Raw genomic sequence first — 24,193 nt, 5'->3', positions numbered from 1 at the left:
TGTTTCATTCCCTACTGATGTTGCCAGACGTGCTGATGTTTCTTCTAGCATTCTCTGTGTTTGATTTATATGGATAGTACAGTTTGTGGGACAACTGTAAACCGCAGATGATGAAATAAGGGGATTCAGCGATTATAATGCCATTGGATGTCAGGGAGCAATGGTTAAATCATATTTTGTTGGAAATGGTCACTGCCTCGCACGAGTGTCACGAGGATGTTACTTGATAATTGTCAGCCCAATCCTGGATGTTGTCCAGGTTTTGCTGTATTTGGACATGAACTACTTCAGTGTGTGAGGAATTTCAACCGGTGCTGAACATTGTTCAGACCTCAACGAATATCCACACTTCTGACCTTATAATGGAGGGAAGGTCATTGGTGAAGCAGCTGAAGTTGGTTGGACCCAGGACACTACCCTGAGAGACTATAGAAAAATGCGATATGTCGAGTTGAGTTTCTCCTCCGAGGATTTTCCCTTGTGTGCTCGGGAATTGAGTCTCAGTGCAGTTTCGGTGGGAATACTCACAGTATTGAAATCGGCAGAGATTCACAACCGTTGTTGACTCCCTTTGATCTCTCTGTTCTTGGCTGTCTACCGTTCTGAGGGCAACTCTTTGTTTCCATTCTGCAGACGAAATCTCAGTGATCCTCCCCTCACCGACTTGAAAGGATGAGACTTAACTACTTGCATGGGGGAGACTCCCAGTTACAGTATATTTCAGTAAAAATGCCATCCCTTTTCGCATGTACTATATAACCAGTCCGTATAAATAATAGAAATAATGCAACTGACAACATGCTTTGAATGTTGTCTGGCTGTTCGAATTATTCACCTCCTCTACCTTTCTCTTACAGCGAATCTACTGACCATCCTGATCCTCGCACGAGGAAATTGCGGCCTTTCCAAAAGTGTTTCAATCTACATTGTTGCCATGGCTACAGCAGATCTACTGGTCATGGTCATCAATATAATTTTGTACTACGTGATAAGAAAACGCTTTCCAAGTACATTCCTTTCCTACACATTTGTTTGCAAGCTGATGCTATATATGCTTTGTAATAATCTGTCTATGTCAGTGTGGTTTACTGTTTCATTCACATTTGACCGATATATTTCTATATGTAGGCAGAAGTTTAAAACAGTTTACTGCACAGCAAGAACTGCGACGGTGGTTGTAACAACAGTCTCCGTCCTTATTTTTTTACTGAACCTGCCCACTTTGTTTATATATATCCCTAGGAGAACAATTAATAATGTTCAATGGGATGTCCTTCCCAACAAGAATTTTTTTACATCGCCCCTCGGTCAAGCATTCACCTGCTTGCAAACTATTGCATTGACTTGGATCCCTTTCATTTTGATATTACTGCTTAATTGCTTGACAATCAGACGGATTGCAATAGCCAGTAAAGCCCGTGCGGGGTTCCGAGGTCAAAGAATGGAAAATCAGAAAGATCCAGAGATACAGAACCGAAGGAAATCGATTATTTTACTGTTCTCTATTTCCGGTAGTTTTATATTGTTATGGCTGACAAGAGTCGTTAGCCTTTTAGCCAGTGGCATGATCGTTTATGTCCGGGCAGATCAAACATCTCCTGCATACATCGCAACTGAAGCCGGAACTCTGCTCATGCATTTAAGTTCCTGCACAAACACATGTATTTATGCAGCTACACAAGCTAAGTTCAGGACAGAGCTGAAAAAGATTGTGACATTTCCTTGGACAATAATTATGATACTGCATGAAAAAATGAAAAATGAAAACAAATCTTCCTGATGCGTGTCGAGTTAAGTTTTTCCTTGAAGTAATACTAGACTTTCTACGACAAAAACTACTTTTATTTAAAAAACAGAAACCAGAATGTGTCCCACTTTGTGTTGTTTATGTTGCCTGCTGCTTTTCCTGAGTGAATGTCGGTGTTTCGTTCCAGAGCGGTGCTCTCTCACTCAGGGTCCACAAATTACAGTCATGATTGAGTCCAGACAGTAGAGGCAATGTAGCGGAAGAATTGATGGTGCTCCTTACACCGCAGTTACCTCCATACATCGCAGCTACACGCTTGCAATACAGGTACTGCCTTACACCGCAAGTACGCCCTACACTGCAGATACCGTCTTAAATCGCAGGTACTGCCTTACACAAGAGGTACTGTCTCACACCACAGGTACTGCCTTACACTGCAGTTACTGCCTTACACTGCAGGTTCTGCCTTAGACCACAGGTACTATGTTACACCGCATGTACTGTGTTACACCACAGGTACTGCCTTACACTGCAGTTACTGCCTTACACTACAGGTTCTGCCTTAAACCGCAGGTACTGACTTACTCGACAAGTACTGCCTTACATCGCCGGTAGTGACTTACACCGCAGTTACTGTCTTACGCCACAGGGATTGACTTACTTGACATGTATTGTCTTACATCATAGGTGCTGCCTTTCACTGCAGGTGCTGTCTTACTTCGCAGGTACTGCCTTACACCGAGGTACTGCCTTACACCACAGATACTCTCTTCAGCCAGAGGTGCTACCGTATACCGCAGGTACTGCTTACACTGTAGGAACTGTCTTGCACATAAAGCAGGTTCTGACCCACAACAACGATGCTGTTTAAGCTGCAGGCATTGCCTTACGCTCCAGATAATGTCTTCGACCGCAGGTCATTCCTTGCACCACAGGCATTGTCCTAACACGTCGGTACTGCCTTGAACTGCAGTTTCTGGCTAAAATAAAGGTGCTCTCTTACACAGTAAAGTACTTCTGGCACATCGCTGGAACTATCTTGTACCACAGTTGATGTCTTACATCGCAGGTGCTGCCTTACACCACAGATTCTGTCTTACCTCCCAGGCACTGTGTTCCGACACACTGGGCTAGTGCATCGCTAATTCTAGACCCATGTGCTCCAGAGTCACAACTCCAGTGAATTCACAAATAACTCTTCTAAAATTACGCCAGGTCTTTGGCCCTCTATAGTTTAAAAATGCATTACTCACAGCTTTTTGCTGAGAGGTACCCTATTTTCCATCAAACTGGACTTTGACAAAGAGTCATCGGACTCGAAACGTTCAGCTCTTTTCTCTCCCTACAGATGCTGCCAGACCTGCTGAGATGTTCCAGCATTTTCGCTTTCGTTTCAGATTCCAGCATCCGCAGTAATTAGCATTTATTCTTTCAGTTTGTGGTTTGTTTTCATGCACCTGGAGCTCCAGGAAAACAGCACCGAGCGGCCTTCTGGAGCCCTCACAATAACCTTGCGGAGGATTAGCTGGATGTTTCTGAAGAGTAGATGGACTTTCTGGAAAGATTTGGCTAGGTCTTTACTCTGCTACAGCTCAGAATCAAAAACCCCGAAACCAGACTGAAACCTTGGACTCCTAAGAACATTCTAATGGGATCAGATTCAATCACCATCTGTTTCTGCGCAGAGCTTAGCCTTTTGGGCGAATCCATTGGCCGCAGCTAATCGCTCAAACCGGGTCCCAACCCATCTCTCTGTCACTGTGCCGGCCAGAATGCAGCTTAAGTTTGAACAAAGCAGGGCCTTCCGGATTCTTCCTGCTTCAATTGAAGATACAGCTGTCTTGACTTACAAAGAATGTTTATTCAATTAATGTTTATCCACATTTAGAGGATTTCCTGCAACTAAGCTGAAAATAACATTTGATTCTTTAATAATCATATATCACTCGCCAACCCCTCCAGCTTCACTTTATCTCTTTTCCTGCACATGGCTACTTTCAATGAGAAGCAGCAATCTTTGTTTTACAGCTTTTACCCCCTCATCGGAGTCTCCATAATCACAGCCCTTATCTCCATATAGCAATATAAACTGAAGCGGTTTGTGCTTTCCAGATTTCTGTTTTTTGTGAGCAGATACGATGGCAGAATCACTACATGATTCTCCACTCACGTTTCCCTTAACTTTTTACAGAAATTATTTACTTATTAACTCACCTCCTTTGCTATTTGCTTCCTTTACCTGGAATAGGCGCTGTAGACATTTGCAGGAGTGTCGGTTAACCCGCTGTTTGTTTGGTATCACTTCACAGTCCTTTCTGTCCTCGTCCTTAATAACTGATGCCATGTTATCATGTATACATTCCATCAAAGCAGGCATGCTGGGGAAATATTTGCCCCGAACGGAATGGTTTTACTGCAAGAGGTTGTCACGAATTACTATCAGAAGAGTCCAAGGCGCATTCTTCTTCTGCTTTGCTGTTTTCCTTACTGGCTTTGGAAGAATTACACGCCAATTGTTCAAGATTAGTTAATGACGTGTCTATTCGGTAACAGCTGTTCATCACTACTTCGGCCATCGCTGAGATCATTCGTTTCCACTTAAACCACAGAATCCCACTTCACCCCGGTCTCAGCTGATCTGCTGCTGACATCTTCAGCCATGTCTCAATTACCTCCAGAGTTATGTCTTCCAAACCACTCCCGGTTGGTTCCCACATTCAATCCGTTCAAAGGTGAAGCCATCAGGATCAGAGATCAGCTGGCAAGATGTATACAGAACTGGCTCGGTCATGGAAGTCAACGGGGAGCAGTTGAAGGTGTTTTGCTAAATGGAGGGCGGTGACCAATGGGGGTTTTCAGGGATCATGGGGTTTCATGGCAGCACATGGTTGCTTCACAGTGCGAGCGACCCAGTTCGATTCCTGGCTTGTGTCGCTGTCTGTGCGGAGTCCTCCCCATGGGTTTCCTCTGGATGCTCCAGTTTCCTCCCACAGACCAAAGATATGCGGGTTAGGTGTATTGGTCACGCTAAATTGCCCCGTAGTGGCCGAAATTGAGGCAGGTTGTTGGGTTCCGGGTTAGTGTGGAGGTATGGGCTTCAGTAGGATGCTCATTCATCGGACAGTGTAGACTCGATGGGCCGAATGGCCTCCTTCTGCACTGTAAATTTTATGATACGATGATCAGTGCTGGGGATTTTGCTGTTTGGAGTAAATATTTTTTTTTGGAAATGGTTCTTATTGAGTTTTCATATTTTACATCCAACAAATTACTAATTATTAGGGAAAATAAACACGCAAAAATTAACATGTGTATTTACAGGTAAGCATCTTCATAATAACAACTGTGGCCGCCCCCTTGAACCGACATACATATTTTACATTCCCCAATATGGCCGAGGCACATGTTTATAGGCATTTATTTACAAATTGGTTTTGGGCCTTAGCTTGCCATCAGACTGTCGCTTGCGGCTTTGTCCTTCCTTTTTTTTGGAATAATTTTTATTCAAGTTTTCAGCAACAAATTTTATCACAACAGAGAAAAACAGTAACCTCTCCCCTCCAATACAAAAACAATAAATTAACAAGAAAAAGAAATAAGCGTAAAACCATGCGAACAAACCCCCATAACAAACCCGTAGCCCCCCCCCCCCCCCTCCCGGCCCCCCGGCTACCTTCCCCCGATTCCCGTCCATTTTCCCCTGATTCTTGGCCACCCAACTATTCTTCCTCTTGTTCGTTGGCCACAAACAGGTCCCAGAACAATTGCATGAATGGCTCCCACGTTCTGTGGAAGTCGTCGTCTGACCCTCGGATGGCAAATTTGACTTTCTCCATTTGGAGAGATTCCGAGAGTCTGCAGCTCTAGGCTGTGCTGCTGACCGCCAGCCAAACATGATTCTACGGTGGGTGATCAAGGAGGCAAAGGCAAGTGCGTCCGCCCTCCTCCCCAGGAATAGATCTGGCTGGTTTGAAACCCCGAAGACCGCCACTATCGGGCATGGCTCCACCCTCACCCCCACCACTTTCGACATAGCCTCGAAGAAGGCTGTCCAGTACTCCACAAGTCTGGGGAAAGACCAGAACATGTTTGGCACCGTTCACATCTGTCCTCCACTTCCGGGAAGAACCTACTCATACGGTTTCTTGTTAAGTGGGCTCTATGTACCACTTTTAGTTGCGTCAGGCTGAGCCTTGCGCACGTGGAGGTGGAGTTGCCCCTATGCAGTGGTTCGCTCCAGAGTCCCCACCCTATCTCAATCCCCAGGTCATCCTCCCATTTCTTTCTTGTTCCGTCCAGTACGGTGTTGTCCCTTTCTACCAGTCGGTCATACATGTCGCTACAGTTCCCTTTCTCTAGGATACATGCGTCCAGTAGGTCTTCCAGTAGTGTCTGTCGTGACGGTTGTGGGTACGTCCTTGTCTCCTTTCGTAAGAAGTTTTTGAGCTGCAGGTACCGTAGCTCGTTCCCCCTGGCTAGCCGAAATTTCTCTGTCAGTTCGTCCAGTGTTGCGATCCTGCCGCCCATGTATAGGTCCCTGACTGTCAGTGTCCCTCCGTCCTGCCTCCACCTTTTGAAGGTGGTGTCAGTCAGTGCTGGTGTGAACCTATGGTTGTTGCAGATGGGAGCCTTGTCCGACATTTTGGTCAGGCCAAATTGCTGCCGCAGTTGGTTCCAGGATTGGAGGGTGGCTGTCACCGCTGGGCTGCTGGAGTGTTTTTTGGGTAGGGATGGGAGTGCTGCCGTGGCGATGGCCCAGAGGGAGGTCCCCATGCAGGAGGCCTCCTCCGCATGCACCCACTCGGCTTCTAGCTCCTGGATCCATCCCCTTACTCGCTCGGCTGTTGCCGCCCAGCGGTAGAATTGCAGGTTCGGGAGGGCTAGACCCCGCCCCCTGGATTTTGTTTTTTGTAGGACCTTCTTTGGGATCCTAGCATTTTTACCCCCCCCCTCCTCCCCCCCCCCCCCATACGAACGCCATGATAAGTTTGTCCAGCGCTTTGAAAAAGGCCTTGGGGATGTAGATCGGAATGGATCTAAACAGGAAGAGGAACCTGGGCAGTACGTTCATTTTGATCATCTGGACTCACCCCGCGAGGGAGAGTGGGAGTGTGTTCCATCTTTGCAGGTCCTTTTTTACTTCCTCCGTCAGGCTGGTGAGGTTCCATTTGTGGATCCCTTTCCAGTCATGGGCTATTTGGATCCCCAGGTAGCGGAATTTGTGTCGGGCTTGTATGAACGGCAGCCCCTTTAGTGCTGCCCCCCCCCGCCCCCTCCCTTGCGGGTGTACTGGGAAGATCTCGCTTTTGCTCATGTTGAGTTTGTAGCCCGAGGAGGCTCCAAACTCTTTCAGGAGCGCGATGATTCCATCCATGCTGCTTTGTGGGTCCGAGATGTCGAGGAGCAGATCATCTGCATAGAGTGAGACTCTGTGCTCTCTGTCTCCCCTTCGGATCCCCCTCCAATTTTGTGCTGCCCTGAGCGCGATTGCTAGTGGCTCGATTGCTAGTGCGAACAGCAGCGGGGACAGTGGGCATCCTTGTCTGGTGCCTCTGTGCAGCTGGAAGTATTGGGAGTTGGTATTGTTGGTCCGTACGGTCGCCATGGGAGCGTTGTATAGGAGCTTTACTCAAGCGGTGAAACCTGTTCCAAGCCGAACCGCTCCAGTACCTCTATGAGGTATTTCCATTCGACTCTGTCGAAGGCCTTTTCTGCGTCCAGGGAGACGATCACCTTTTGTGTTCTCTCCCCGGAGGGGGTCATTATCACATTCAGCAGGCGCCTGGTGTTCGAGGTAAGCTGTCTACCTTTGATGAATGTTTGGAGTAAATATAAATGATTTGGTGAAAAATGCAACTGGTCTGATTAGTAAGTTTGCGGACGGCACAACGGCTGGTGAAATTGCGGATAGTGATGAGGACAATCAGAGGATATAGCAGGATATAGATAGATTGGAGACTTGGGGGGAGAATGGAATTTGGAGTTTAATCTGGACAAATCTGAAGTAATGCGTTTTCGAAGACCTAATATAGGTGGTAAAAGTACAGCAATAGGCAGAACGATTAAGAGCATTGACAGGCAGAGGCATCTGGGTGTACAGGTCCACGGGCCACTGAAAGTAACATCGCAGTTGGAGAAGGTAGTCAAGAATGCATACGGCATGCCTGGCTCCATGGGTATAAAATTGGCAAGTTATGCTGGAGCTGTATAGAACCTTAGTTAGGCATGAAATATAGTCTTGAATTCTTGTTGCCACGCTAACAGAAGGATGTGGAGGCTTTGGAGTGGGTACAGAGGCTTTCCGGTTGTTGCCTGCTATGGAGGGCAGTAGGTATGAGGAGGGGTGGAATACTCTCGGTTTGTTCTCACTGGAATGACGGTGGTTGAGAGGCGAGCTGATAGAAGTCCACAAAATCATGATGTGTATGGACTGAGTGGATAGTCAGAAGCTTTTTCCCAGGGTGGAAGAGTCAATTACATGGGGACACAGGTTGAAGGTGTGAGGGGCAAACTTCAGAGGATATTTCAGCAATTTCCATTCCCCTATTATGACTGTGCTCACTGATCTTATTGATTTAATCTTGTTTTCAAATTCCTTAGTGACTCTGTCCCTCCCTACTTAGAGTCATAGATGTTTACAGCATGGAAACAGGCCCTTCGGCCCAGCTTGTTCATGGCGCCCAGTTTATATCACTAAACTAGTCCCACTTGCTCGCATTTGGCCCATATCCCTCTATACCCACCCCTGTAACTGTCTAACTGCTTTTTAAAGGAAATAAATGTATCCGCCTCCCCGTTCCAGATGCTCACCACCCTCTGTCTGAAAACATTTTCCCTCAGGTCTCTTTTGTATATCTCCCCTCTCACCTAAAACCTATGCCCTCTAGTTCTAGATTACTCTACCTTTGGGACTATCTACCTTATCTATGCTCCTCGTTATTTTATAGACCTCTATAAGATCACCCCCAAAGCCTCCTGTGCTCCAGGGGGAAAAGTCTCAGCCTCTCCTTATAACTCAGACCATCAAGTCCGGTAGCATCCTCGTTAAAGTTTAAGAATATCCTTTCTATAATGGCAATGTCCTCCGACCCCACAATCCTTTGAGATATCCACAATCTATAATTATGGACTCATGTGTATTCCCAATTCAGTTGCCTATGCCCCAACTTCTGGAATTCCCTTCCTCTAACACTACAGCTTCCCATTTTGCTTTAGTCTTTTAAGAGCCGTCTTAGGCATCCCTCTTTGGCCAGGTTTTTAATCATTTGACCTAATATCTCCTTATTTGGTTTGGCATCATCCCATGCATATGAAAGTTTCTGGAAAGCAAGTCATTACATTTAATTATATTAAAGGTGCTGTATAAATATAGCTTTTCGTTGTTTAAGCAGTCATGTCCCGGTAAAGATGGGAAAAAAATGATGTGTCCGTCAAATTACTTTTTAAAATTATTTTGTTTCTCTGCGTTTCAAAATGGACAGTTGCTGAGCTGACATGGTGGCTCCAGTTGATTACATGCTCGCTACTGTATTTTTCTACAATATTTGAAGGCAAAAAGGCGCTGAATTGTAACACTCCTTGCATGGCGTAAACATTCCTGTGAAGCCAACACAATGGTTTAGCAGAGGAGGTGTCTGCCCCAGCCAGCTATGATCAAAGGCAGTGACTTGTAACTCTGAGACTTTAATCTGCTGCTCATAGCCAAATCTTTACCTGTTCCAACGCATAGTGATTTAAAACCAGGGAGCTACGTTTGGCAACCTGGAACGAGTGCAACGAGTGCAACAATCTGCAAGTTAGGAAGATTGGCCATAACCAGCGCTATGGCATAGAACATAGAACATAGAACGATACGGCGCAGTACAGGCCCTTCGGCCCACGATGTTGCACCGACATGGGAAGTCAAAAACTAAAGGCCATCTAACCTACACTATGCCATTATCATCCATATGCTTATCCAATAAACTTTTAAATGCCCTCAATGTTGGCGAGTGCACTACTGTTGCAGGTAAGGCATTCCACTGCCTCACCACTCTTTGCGTAAAAAACCTACCTCTGACCTCTGTCCTATATCTATTACCCCTCAATTTAAGGCTATGTCCCCTCGTGCTAGTCACCTCCATCCGCGGGAGAAGGCTCTCACTGTCCACCCTATCTAACCCTCTGATCATTTTGTATGCCTCTATTAAGTCACCTCTTAACCTTCTTCTCTCTAACGAAAACAACCTCAAGTCCATTAGCCTTTCCTCATAAGATTTTCCCTCCATACCAGGCAACATCCTGGTAAATCTCCTCTGCACCCGTTCTAAAGCTTCCACGTCCTTCCTATAATGAGGCGACCAGAACTGTACGCAATACTCCAAATGCGGCCGTACTAGAGTTTTGTACAACTGCAACATGACCTCATGGCTCCGGAACTCAATCCCTCTACCAATAAAGGCCAACACACCATAGGCCTTCTTCACAACCCTATCAACCTGGGTGGCAACTTTCAGGGATCTATGTACATGGACACCGAGATCCCTCTGCTCATCCACACTACCAAGAATTTTACCATTAGCCCAAATATTCCGCATTCCTGTTATTCTTTCCAAAGTGAATCACCTCACGCTTCCTCCACATTAAACTCCATTTGCCACCTCTCAGCCCAGCTCTGCAGCTTATCTATGTCCCTCTGTAACCTGCAACATCCTTCTGCACTGTCTACAACTCCACCGACTTTAGTGTCGTCTGCAAATTTACTCACCCATCCTTCTGCGCCCTTCTCTACGTCATTTATAAAAATGACAAACAGCAAACGGTCCCAGTACAGTACAGATCCTTGTGGTACGCCACTCGTAAACTGAACTCCATTCTGAGCATTTCCCATCAACCACCACACTCTGTCTTCTTTCAACTTGCCAATTTCTGATCCACATCTCTAAAACACCCTCAATCCCCAGCCTCCGTATTTTCTGCAATAGCCGACCGTGGGGAACCTTATCAAACGCTTTACTGAAATCCATATACACCATGTTCAACTGCTCTGCCCTCAATCTACCTGTTCAGTCACCTTCTCAAAGAACTCAATAAGGTTTGTGAGGCATGACCTACTCTTCACAAAACCATGCTGGACTATCCCTAATCATAGTATTCCTATCTAGATGATTATAAATCGTATATTTTATAATCCTCTCTAAGACTTTACCCACCAACAGACGTGAGGCTCACCGGCCTATAGTTACCGGGGTATCTCTACTCCCCTTCTTGAACAAAGGGACCCCATTTGCTATCCTCCAGTCCTCTGGCACTATTCCTGTACCCAATGATGACATAAAAATCAAAGCCAAGGCTCAGCAATCTCTTCCCTGGCTTCCCAGAGAATCCTAGGCTAATCCCATCGGTCCCGGGGACTTATCTATTTTCACCTTGTCCAGAATTGCCAACACTTCTTCCCTAACGCACCTCAATGCCATCTATCTAATAGCCTGGGTCTCAGCATTCTCCTCCACAACATTATTCTTTTTCCTGAGTGAATACTGACGAAAAGTATTCATTTCGTATCTCGCTTATCTCCTCAGCCTCCACACACAACTTCCCACCACGGTCTTTGAACTGGCCCTACTCTTACCCTAGTCATTCTTTTTATTGCTGACATACCTATAGAAAGCTTTTTGGGTTTTTCCTTGATCCTGTCACTCTGCTCCTAATGACAGTCTCGCCCCTGTCTCTCCGCGCTTCTTTAATGAAGTCTCGCCCCTGTCTCTCCGCGCTCCTAATGAAGTCTGGCCCCTGTCTCTCCGCTCCTTAATGAAGTCTGGCACCTGCTCTCTCCGCGCTCTTTAATGAAGTCGCCCCTGTCTCTCCGCTCTTTAATGGAGTCTCGCACCTGTCTCTCCGCGCTCTTAATGAAGTCGCACCCCTGTCCTCTCAACTCCTTAATTGAAGCCTCGCCCCTGTCTCTCCGCTCTTTAATGGAGTCTCGCCCCTGTCTCCTAGGTAAAATGATCTTTTGGAGCGTCATTGCAGGCCGTGATGTGCCGAATGGCCTTCTTCTGCGTGGCAGGGTTTTTTTTAAAAGGAATCCTGACTCCTAAATACGACCTCAAGATTCCAGGTTGAGAGGGAAATACATCTCTTTCCCAATATCTGTGATAAATAATAAGTGGTATCCTCATGCCTCCCCAAGCTGCTGGAACTTGCAATATGCCATTTGTCCTGAACTCAGGCAAAATTGTTTGACATCCCTGAGAACAGGACTCCGGGCAAGCAGCTGCACTGTCTACCTGAGCTGAGTCTCAGCGGATAGCAGCATAAAGAACTCTGATCCATCAGCAAATACTTCAAACTACTCGAACATTGGAGCTTGTGCCTTCGAGACTAACCCGAACTTTTCGGGCTTTCGTCTTTGATGAAGTCCTCGTTTAGTAAAGACGGATAACCCGCCAACAATCAATCTCCTTTCTGAAAATAAAACACTTCAATCCACATCTGATTCTGGACTTCGACTCACATAAAACCAGAACTTGTGTTTTATCGCTGGAGGTGCCTTGAACTTCTGTTTTTTTCCTCATCCCCGTTAACTATAAGTGCAAACTGGGCGTGCATTCCTGAAACCCCTGTTCTGCGCCGGAATGTGGCGACTAGGGGCATTTCACAGTAACTTCATTGAAGCCTACTCGTGACAATAAGCGATATTCATTTCATTTTCAAATAAACAAACACTTTAGTTCAGGAGTGGGCAAACTTTTCCGTGCAAGGGCCACATTCAGAAATTCACAATTTTTAAAGGGCCGCATAGTATCTTAAGTAAAATAATTAATTATTTAAAATAGCCAAATAAAGATTTTTCAAGAAAAAATACATTCAGGCCACTCTTGTTTTAAAAACACGGCGTTCGTCTTCAATTTTTCGCTTTTTAGATAACCGCGAACAAACTCATTGGGGTAAAGTTTGTAAGATAATAAAAGCTAGTCTGAAATAAAATGTCCCCACCCTTTTTTCTTTACTAAAGGCTTGTACTATGAAGAGCTTATACCGGGTCCGTCTTATCTCTTGGCATCTGCCAGGACCACTAGTTTTATTGCAGATAACACTACCTTGTAATATACCAGTCTAACAGATTCAAACATGAAATTGCCAAGTATTTTCAGTGCAAATAGGGTTGAAAGTCCTTACAGAAAAACTTTTTTTTCAAGCTCTATGGACTGGGCCAGAGTGTGGTCGCGCGGAAGCCAACAGAGCAATCGGAGTCATGAGGCCTAGCATAGTCAACGGTGTGGGCGAGCGTAGTGGGGTAGATGAGCGGAGCTTTCTATTGGTGGGTATAGTTTGGGAGCGACCAATAGGACGGTCGTAGTAGTTTCCCCCAGCGGCATCCTGCCTTTAGCCCTCTTTTTCTCTCCTTTTCAAAAATGGTGCTTCACCCGGTTATGATTCTGGGCGCCTCATATGACTTGATCTTGGTGGACCGTATAAAGACCTGGCCCACGGGCCGTAGGTTTGCCACCCCTGCTTTAGTTGATCTGACCTTGAGCTGGGCAAGTTATTGATGGAGGATTGGAACACTCCAAATTTAAGGCTTGGAGGAATGAAACATCACCTCTCATAAAAAAAGGGGGGGGAAGCCTCTTTTACGGTCTGGTAGTGAGAGTCGAGATTAGGGCTGTTTAAATTAACACTTCTCCTGTCCGAACACGGCGACTTACAAAACAAAGCAGCCAACATAAGCAGAGCAAACTCCTCACAGCATCAACATATTACTCAAACAACGATTTACTGAACTTGTTTGAGGGACAAATGTGGTTGAGGACGCGAAGGAGAACTCATCCACTCTTTCAACTAGCACAAAGATTCCTGTGAAAGATCACACAGGACACCTATCACTGCATCGTGCACACATTTCGGGAGCAGAAGACCCACTTTTCAGCTAGTGTTGCTACTTTTATAGTTTTATTAGTGATAACATCCATTGTCTCTTCAGAGTAAGCTACTGCCGTTACTGCCCAAGGCGGAATTTCAATGCTCAGCCCCCAAACCCTGCACTTATTACCATTTGACTTTGCTTTATTCATCTATGGTTCTTCTATCGGAAGTATAAACATTTCAAGGAAAGGCGTTTTACCCGTATGAGATTTGGGAATTGTTTTTTTTCACATGAAAGAATGCAGCAGTCACTCGGTGTTGTTCAAGAATCAAATATACTTATTTTGTGACAACACGCACGTCCATTGTTAGCGACTTCATTAGGTTAGTTACCATGGAGACTTCAGAGTAAATTCCCTTCCCCTTTACAATGGATAGAAGACTGTTCTCTCGGCTGAGCACCTGTAGATGTGGTTTCGTTGCTCAGCACTCGTGTCCTTACACCATAGTGTCAGAGTCGTGGAGTCATACAGCGCAGGAAAGGCCCTTCTGCATCCACCTAAACATTTTAATCCCATTTAACAGCCCCTGACCCCATAACCTTGCATGCTCTGGGACCGCACGTGCACATCTAAATACTTTCTTGAATGTCATGAGGGTCCACTACCGTCGGCAGCGAATGCCAAACTCCCGCCACCTTCTGGCTAAACACCCCCTCTAAGCCTCCTGTCCCTCACCTTAAACACTATGCCCCTGGTTACTAACCCCTCCACCAGGGGGAAAGTTTGTTCTTGTCGACTCTAACCGCTGCCCTTAGCATTTTGCATATCGATTATGTCACCCCTCCGTCTCCTCCGCTCCAAGGAAAACAATCTAAGTCTATCCAATCTGTCTTCATAATAAAACTCCCAGCCCAGCCAACAATCCTGGTAAATCTCCTTGCACCCTTTCCAGTGCTATCACATCCCTCCTAGAATGTGGATTCCAGAACTCCACATAATACTCTAGCTGCGGCTAATCGGCCTTTCATGTAGCTGCAGCACAACGTCCCTGTTCTTAATCTCTATATCTCGACTAGTCAAGGCAAGGTAAAACATATGCATTCTAACCAGTGTGTCCACAGGATCTGCTACATTAAGGGACCCGTTTACATTCACACCAAGACTACTTTGATCCTCGGTGTTTCCCAGGATTCTGCCGTTTATCATGTATCCTTTGCATTGTTTATCCTGTCCAAGTGCTTCAACTCACACTTAACCGGATTAAATTCCATTTTCCATTGATCAGACCATCTGACCAGCCTGTCTATATCTTTTTCTAATCTAACGCTATCCTCCTCACTATTTACCACCCAACCAATTTTCGTATCATCCGCAAATTTACTGATCAACCCTCCTGCATTCATATCTAAATCATTTATGTAAACCACAAACAACAAAGCCCCAAACACTGATCACTGCGGGACCTCGCTGAACACAGGCTTCTGGTCAGAATAACTCCTCGACCATCACCCTCTGCTTCCTGCCACTCAACCGATTTTGGATCCAATTTGCCAAATTTCCTTTGTTCCCATGGGGATCCATGGGCTCTTACCTTCCCTATCGGACTCCCATGTGAAATCTTATCAAAAGCATTGCTGAAGTCCAAGTAGAATATGCCAAATGCATTTCCCTCATTTTCACACCTGATCACCTCTTGAAAAAATTCAATCAAATTAGTCAGACATAACTTCCCCTTAGAAAAGCCACGCTGACTATTCTTGATCAACCCCTGCCACACTATAGTGCTGGATTTCATGTTTAGTTTCCAGCTGCGCATGTGTGGTATATTTAGTTGGTGTCGTAAATGTGTTCTATCATTAAGTAAGAGACGTGACAAAGGGAATACTCACAACAATAAGTTCATGACACCAGATGGTAAAGTTGATTTTCGTTTGTTTTCTGGCCTCACATTCAGTACCTGTCATACCCATCTCGGTTTATGCGGTGATCAACAATATGCGTCTAAGATGGCGAGACCTGTACGTCTGTGTACAATTATCTAGGTCAATGTTGGGTTGCTGGGCACGTTGTCAACGGCAAGGAAACCGCAAACAGAGGTTTTAGCAGCTTCACGTGTTGATGCGCTGCAGATTCGAGCTCACCTTGGCTCCATTGTTGCATATGAAAATAGAACAGAAGATTTCCATACTATTGAAATCCCACGACAAATTGAAGCGTCACCTTTCCATCTCATCCACAACGTCTCTTTCCTGATATCAGTCGATGTGGAGCTAATTTCCACAAGTGCCTTACGTATCAGCTCAGAATCTAGGGTCCTTGAATAAAAATTGATAAACAGAAATCGAAATTACTTAACAATAATGAAATGTTGTGATGGAGTAGATATAAATCAAGAATCATAGAATCCTTGAATCCCCACAGTGCAGAAGGAGGCCATTCGGTTCATCGCGTTTGCAACCGGTCCTTGAAAAGAGCACCCTACTTAGGTCCACGCCTCCGCCCGATCCGCGTAACACAGGAACGCGGCCCAAACCCTTTGGACACTAATGGGCAATTTAGCATGGCCAATCCACTGAACTGACTGTTGAGAAAATCGGGGCACCCTAAGGAAACCCATACAGACAGTCCCCCGAAGCTTTAATGAACTCGGGGTCCCTGGAGCTGAGCTAACCGCTATGCCACCGTGCCGCCCAAGTATTTAATATGTTGAGGGAATCCAGAAGTAGGGAGTAGAACCTTAAACCGCGAACAGGCCGTTCAACAATGAGAAGAAGGATTGATTAGAGAGGGGGGTAGAGCGTTTGTGATGGTGCTATTGGAGGGGGTGGGGGCGGGTGACTGTAGGGTACACTGAGGGGAGTCATATCTGGTAACCGGCCGGAAGTTTCCTTGACCATGTTTGGCCTGGTGCCATTCAACTTGGTATGGTCAGGAGTTACTTTTGGGGCCTCCCAGGAGAACTCCCTCCTAACTGTATAATCCGTGTGAAACCACCTCTGGTGAGGCTATCCCGCTAGTGTGACAGAGATCCACAGGGATGGTGATGATAATGCCTGGGATATTTCTGTAAGATTACTGCTTGACTAGTCTATGGAAATATTTTTCAATGTCAATTATTTACTCTGCCTCACATAAAATACCAAAAATACATCGCATTCAGGTTCGTCGTTTGACGATCCTCTGCCCACTTGTACCGTCTATCCCACAAAGTGAAACGTTTAGCTTTCTGGTGAAATAATCGTGAGTTAATCTCAGTAAACAAACTAAAATATAGATACGCATTGAAGGCTAGAATTCTGCCATTAGAAACAAAATCTGCTGACTCCTGATCAATGATGCTGCAGAGATGATACATTATTTTGCGACCCTCCCTGGCAGAAAGCAATGAGACAACCGAGCTAAGCTCCTCCTTCCTTGACGATTATTATTTCACACACACAAGCGCAGTTTACTAATTGTCCCGCTATAAATATTCGCTGAATTTTAAGGAGGTGTCAGAGCCATCACAGTGACCGATAATCAGAAGTAAGTTCTACAAACTTGATGAATAGCCATTTCATCTCACAACGCGGTATTCAGTCTTTTATGGTCTATGGAGACGATTTAATTTCTGGGTTACAGTATAAAATCGGTGAAATGAAATTAGCCGCCTGTTACACCTCCCGGCCAATATTTCTCCCGATTGGAAATAAAATCTGGCGGGACATATGACAGCCAATTGCGCGTCACGTGTTTTCCACTCTCGCTCAACGTTAGAGTTCCCCCAAGGTATATCGTATAATAGGCAACCTTTTTGCAAAAAATAAAATAGAATATGTTCTCTGATTGTTGGATATCCTCAATTCGGAAAGATCAGGCCGGGATCGTGTCATTAACTGCAATCCAATCATTGCATAGAATATCCTCGGGACATGCGGATTTAACTGGTTGAAAAATACTTTAATTGCACCGTCGAATCTGTCCCACAGCAAGACGGTAGGTTGAATGTGGCTGAGCATTTCATCACACGCCCCCACCAGCTATCCACCCAGCGGTTATATAAATGTTCTGGGAAAGGCAAAAAGTGACAATGAAAGCAAAAGACCAACATATACCTTAAGCTGGAGGGTCATCCTGCCCATCCATACCACCTCAGCCAATCGATCAAAACAAGTCTAGGATATCACTTCACACATATTCTGTCCATAGGTTACAGCTTCCTGTGCTGATATGATAGAATTCCAAGCTGTGATCGTAACTATCAGAGACCGGCTGTTACAAACAAATATCAGTGCAAACACAGAGGCCGAGAAACTCAGCCCTTTTCGTTTTTAATGCAAATTGAATGTATTAGGATGCATGCTGAAATCATGATTCAGATATGCAGCCTTTTTTTCAGGCTCAGATTGCTCTTCTTTAATTAGTGTGCCAATTGAGTTTTTTGGGCGAACTGGCATTTTTATTTGGCATGTGTCGGCTACATAATGCTTTGTTATCCTCCGCGGTATCCTAATATTGTACTTTGGAAACGAAATTATTAAATTAAAAGGCATGTCTGAGCTAATTTTTCATTTTCCAATGAGATGACAGCGAATATATATGTGCTAAAGTTTGTATCTGAAGTGCAAGCAAGGATATCTCAGCAAAGAAACATAAAATGCAAGCAAATGCCTAATTCCTGTTATTTTGAACAACCGATCTTTCAGCTTGCATGTAACACAGTGCATAAATAATACAATTGCTGATATAGGTTTAACTGAAATAAAGTAATAGGTGTTTGCTGAGATTAACTCACGGTATTTACTCGGAAAGCTAAACGTTTCACTTTATGGAATAGACGGTACAAGTGGGCAAGAGGATCGTTTCAAATCCTTTAAATCAATTCAACTTCCTTTATTTTCCGATCGACAGTGAAGCCGTATTACAGTAGCAATACTAAGTCATTAAATTATTTTAATTATAGTGATAGGAATACGATGTACTCCATTGAGAAGAGTTTCATCAGATTGACAAGAAAGAGTAACCCTGAATCCAGGCGGGACAATTCATTTTGCTTTGAAAATAATTTGTTGCCGAAATTCAATTAGAAAACATAGCCTTGCGAGTAAAAGGCCAAGAGCGCTATCAGTAAATTATGCCCTATGTCAAGGAACCGTGAAAGTTTTATGATTGAGATGAGGCGACATTTCTTCACACCAGGAGGGATGAGCCTATGGAATCGTTGCAACATGAAGTTAGTTGAGGCCAAAACATTATGTGCTTTCAAGAAGGGATTGGATGCAGCTCTTAGGGCTACAGGATTTAGAGGGGGGAGGACGGTGGCGAGGGGGGGGGGGGGGGGGGGGAGGGTCAGGTTTACTGAGTTGAATGATCAGCCATTGATCATAATTGATGGGATAGCTGTTCGAAGGAACAAATGCAACTGCACACCTATCTTTATTCAACAGTTGGAAGCACGAGTCCCGTCAAATTACTTCCAACCACTGCATTTAAGGTAAGGCAGAAAGAAAACTAGATTTTAATCTTCACCATAAAGACATAGTTTACACAGATTAACTCGACTTATTTTCGGTTCAATGAGCAAAGTGACCTTCAGTATTAAGAGTATGTTTTCTCGAATGTTTATTTATTGTTATGAAATGATGTGTATTGGGAAACTTAGGTGGAAAATTAAGGTGGATTTTTCCAAAAGAGCTATTTAAGCTTGCTTAAAAACTTAGATTTGTTGATAATTATGCGGAAATTCACAATCAAAAACAGAGGTTTGTCATTTAAGACGAAGTTCGATCAGAAGTAAACTATCAGCAGTGCAGGAAAACATGGCCATTCATTTGGTCAAAAAGAATTTCCCAACTAAGTTTCCATCAGCAATTTAGTGTTTTGGATTTGTGTGAACCAATGAATTAGATACAGCGGCACGTGACTCTTGAAAATGGGGACCACAAAATTCAAAGGAAATAAGGCGAGAGAACTTCATACTGATTAAGTCAGTCGAAATTAATTGGTTGGAAGAAATAATTATGCATTGAGCGTTCAAAAGTCAGAAAATTATCTTGGCAATGCTCATTAACAGTGGTAAAGTGAAATGTTGATATGGTAAATATTCTATAAGTATCTTCTTCAAATTTGGGATATATCTTTGTTCAGAATTGACTACTTCCGTGATCATATAAGAGTGTCTCAGGTCCCCATGATAACCCACAATCCAGTACAAAAACACACACCTTGCTGAAACCGAAGTGCTACTAGATTAATTCAAACAATTGGAAGAGCAGGAGTCCAGGAATTCAGATGGGAAAACTTAAAACCCTTGCTGTAAGATGAAACAAGTTTCTGTTAGTTCATTATTGTTTCGCAACCGTTATATTAACTTGAGTGACCTCGAGTCAATCTTCAGTAAATCGGTTGCAGTAACCGTGTGTGGGAATGTGGACAAAGTTGCTGAGTGAAGTTAAGAAATGCGTTGCTATACATACTGAGCTTTATGTTATTTCAACGGGATCAGGTATGTAATTTCCCTCGAAAATACTAACTTGGTAAAATCCTCAGACGCCAATTTTGAGGCAACCATCTAAACTCACTTCTTGAGATGTGAGTCTCGCCAGCAAAGTCAGTATTTAGGTTTTAGTCAATTTCCCCTTGAAAAAATCGTGACGGAACGTCTTGAATAACTATACGCTAGTTAGGGCGCTCCCGGCTTTTGACTCAGCTACGAAGCGTGACCCGGCAGATTATGCGTCCATTTTGGAAATGTGTGGCCTCGAGAGGGAAATTGGAGATTATGTTGTTGTTTTCACGGGATTGAAAATACTGTTGAAGAAGAGAGACATTTACCGGAGGTAGCAATACTCCATTATAGGGAACTATGGTGCAGAGAATGAATGTTTAATCTGTCCACAGGATTATATTTGTTGGAAAAGTTTCCTAAACGGGTACCTTCAGAACCACGGGTTGTTAATTCCGGCGAGGCTAACCTCCAATTCGGTCCATATACAAGTACTGTTACAAGCCTTTATTTTTACAGTGACCAGCACCATTATTGGATTTTCTATATCTGCCACAGTGCGATTATCAAATGGCAAATTAAAGGTGGAAATAGGACCGTTCTAGGCTAGAATTAGTTCAATTCATTTCTAGCATTCTACACACAGTTGGACTTTTAACTGAGATCGAAAACCCTTCACACTGATTTATAATATTTCCAAGCCTGTAATCTGTTCCTAAAGTGTTGTCTTATCATACAGAATGTGAATAGACTAATTGTGCATATATGTTTTAGCTTGGCATGTGCAATCTGACGGGGTCCCTGGTCGTGTGCTCAGAGCCTGCTTGGACCAGTTGGCAGAGGTGTTGGCGGACATCTTTCACCTGTCTCTACTCCACTCCGAGGTCCCCACCTGCTTCAAGAAGACCACCATCATACCAGTACCAAACAAGAACCAGGCAATGTGCCTCTATGTCTACCCTCCGGTGGCCCTGACTTCAGTTTTAATGAAGTGCTTTGAGAGGTTGATAATGAAGCGCATCACCTCCATACACCCAGAACATTTTTTGATCCACTGCAATTCGCATACTGTGGCAAACCGGCCACAGCCGATGCCATTTCCCTGGCCCTACACTCATCCCTGGATCATCTCGACAATAAGGACTCCTACATCAGACTCCTATTTAGTGATTACAGCTTTCAACACCATAATCGCAGCCAAGCTCATATCAAACCTCCAAACCTAGGACTGGGCTCCCCACTCTGAAACTGGATCTTCGATTTTCTGACCAACCTACCACAATCAGTAAGAATGAACAACAACCTCCTCCACAATAATCCTCAATACCGGGGCCTCACAATGCTGCGTACTTAGCCCCCTACTCTACTCGCTGTACACACACGACTGCGTGGCAAAATTTGGTTCCAACTCCATCTGCAAGTTTGCTGATGATACAACCATAGTGGGTCAGATCTCGAAAGACCATGAGTCAGAATAGAGGAGGGAGATTGAGAACCTAATTGAGTGGAGCAGCGAAAACAATCTCTCCCTCAATGCCAGCAAAACTAAAGAGCTGGTCATTGACTTCAGGAAGCAAAGTACTGCACACACCCCTGTCAGCATCAACGGGGCCAAGGTGGAGGTGGTTAGCAGTTTCAAATTCCTAGGGGTGCACATCCCCAAAAATTTGTCCTGGTCCACCCATGTCGACGCTATCACCAAGAAAGCACAACAGCGCCTATACTTCCTCAGGAAACTAAGGAAATTTGGCATGTCCACATTAATCCTTACCAACTTTTACAGATGCATCATAGATAGCATCCTATCTAGCTGCATCGCAGCCTGATATGGCAAATGCTCGGCCCAGGGCCGCAAGAACCTTCAGAGAGTCGTGAACACAGCCCAGTCCATCACACGAACCTGCCTCCCATCCATTGACTCCATCTACACCTCCCACTGCCTGGGGAAAATGGGCAGCATAATCAAAGACCCCTCCCACCCGGCTTACTCACTCTTCCAACTTCTTCCATCGGGGAGGAGATACAGAAGTCTCAGAACACGAACGAACAAGCTCAAAAACAGCTTCTTCCCCGCTGTTACCAGACTCCTAAATGACCCTCTTATGGACTTACCTCATTAACACGACACCCTGCATGCTTCATCCGATGCCGGTGCTTATGTAGTTAAATTGTATACCTTGTGTTGCCCTATTATGTATTTTCTTTTCTTCCCTTTTCTTCCCATGTGCTTAATGATCTGTCGAGCTGCTCGCAGAAAAAAACTTTTCACTATACCTCGGTACACGTGACAATAAACAAATCCAATCCAATCTAAACCATCTTGGCAATTATCATTCTCTGACCTTGCGTTTCCAAACCCTCTCATTCTTACACAAACGCAATGTTGAAATTCCATTTCCTTTTCAATTTGTGTGAATGGAAAGAATGTTAGCATAGTTCCATCATTGCAATAATCTCGAAACATTCTAAGAACGTACTTAGCTATTCATAGGGCTGTTTTTTGCATCTCCCTCTCGCCTCTCAATATCTCGTCCATCTCCTCTCTCTTCTAAGTCTGGTATTTCCATCACGGCTACATATATTTATTTTTGTCTTGTTTTTGTATGTTCGATTATTTGAGATACTTGTTCTCTTTTAGGTGACTCAGATAATTTTGGGAATATTATTTATAATAACCTGGATGTCATTAATCCTGAGTCCGATATCAATGACAGGAGGACACAGAACACATTTATGTGGCGGACTGTCGGTAAGCTTCCATATAAAATCTGCAGTACAAATTGTTCGGATTCATTTTAGTACGACTGGACACTTATTGTTAGATAAAAATACAAGCTTTGGCAATTTTATACATGGCCTTTTTGGCTTCTCATTGTAGGTACTTTAGACTAACTTATGTACCCGTTAGAATACCGAACAGATGATGTCAGACCAAAATTTCAGAAGGTAAAGTCATAAACTATAATTTAGGCACCAGATTATTTAAGGTCTTTATATGGAAACTGCCATGCATTAATTTCAGTCCTATTCAAATTTAAATGGACTGTCAATAATCAGTCAGAAAATTAACATTGATATAGTTCACAGCATTGATACACATTGATGCTAATTCTCTTTACAAATAGTATTATGTTCCTCGGGTGTTTAAGGATAGGAAGCAATTGAAGCGTCTAAATTAGTGCATTTAACAAGGTAGCTGAAGATAATTTGTTTCCTCCCTTGCTCAAGTCGAGCATCAGACTACTGAACATAACTTTGCAGCTCGACCGTCAGATAGCACTTTGTCACATAACTTGTTGGAAGTTTAGTGCTGCCCCTTCTATAGCTGTTGAAGCTATGGGTCGAATCAACGTTTAATATATTAGATTCACTTATTTATATTACAAGATGTTATTAACATTTATTGAACTAAATCAATGAATAGAGCTAATTTGCAGATAAAGTGGACTGATAAATGGGCTATTCGTCAATTTGTTTTCCATTATACTCAATTTATCGTGCGCTGATTTAATACCTCATATTTATTCTTCCAGTTTATACTTACGGGAATCCTGGGCTGTGTCGTGGAAAAGTCATCAACTAAAGGCCTCGTAAGTAATCCCCAAATGACTCCCGGTTTCAACAAAGCAATCCATAATAATAATAATCTTTATTATTGTCACAAATAGGCTTACATTAACACTGCAATGAAGTTACTGTGAAAAGCCCCTTTTCGCCACATTCCAGCGCCTGTTCGGGTACATTGAGGGATAATTCAGAATTTCCAATTCACCTAACCTGCACGTCTTTCGGGACTTGTGGGAGGAAGCCGGAGCAACTGGAGGAAACCCACGCAGACATGGGAGAACGTACAGACGCAGCACAGACAGTAACCCAAGCTGGAACTGAACCAGAGACCCTGGGGCCGCGAAGCAACAGTGGTAACCACTGTGCTACCGTTCCGCCCTCGATAAATCGTGCTTTTAGTTGAAATTCTGGTCGCTAAGCTGATTACTTGCGAATTCGCAAAGTAATCTTCAGCTGGAACTGTGCAGACATGTGTTACTTTGTATATTAGGTCAAATTTTGAGGAATAAATTAGACAAACGCAGAGCCGGAAGTCAAGTTCAGTCATGT

This window comes from Scyliorhinus canicula, chromosome 6 (assembly GCF_902713615.1).
Source record: "Scyliorhinus canicula chromosome 6, sScyCan1.1, whole genome shotgun sequence".
Taxonomy (NCBI): domain Eukaryota; kingdom Metazoa; phylum Chordata; class Chondrichthyes; order Carcharhiniformes; family Scyliorhinidae; genus Scyliorhinus; species Scyliorhinus canicula.
The sequence above is the reverse complement of the archived record's forward strand: the minus strand, read 5'-3'. Positions refer to the sequence as shown.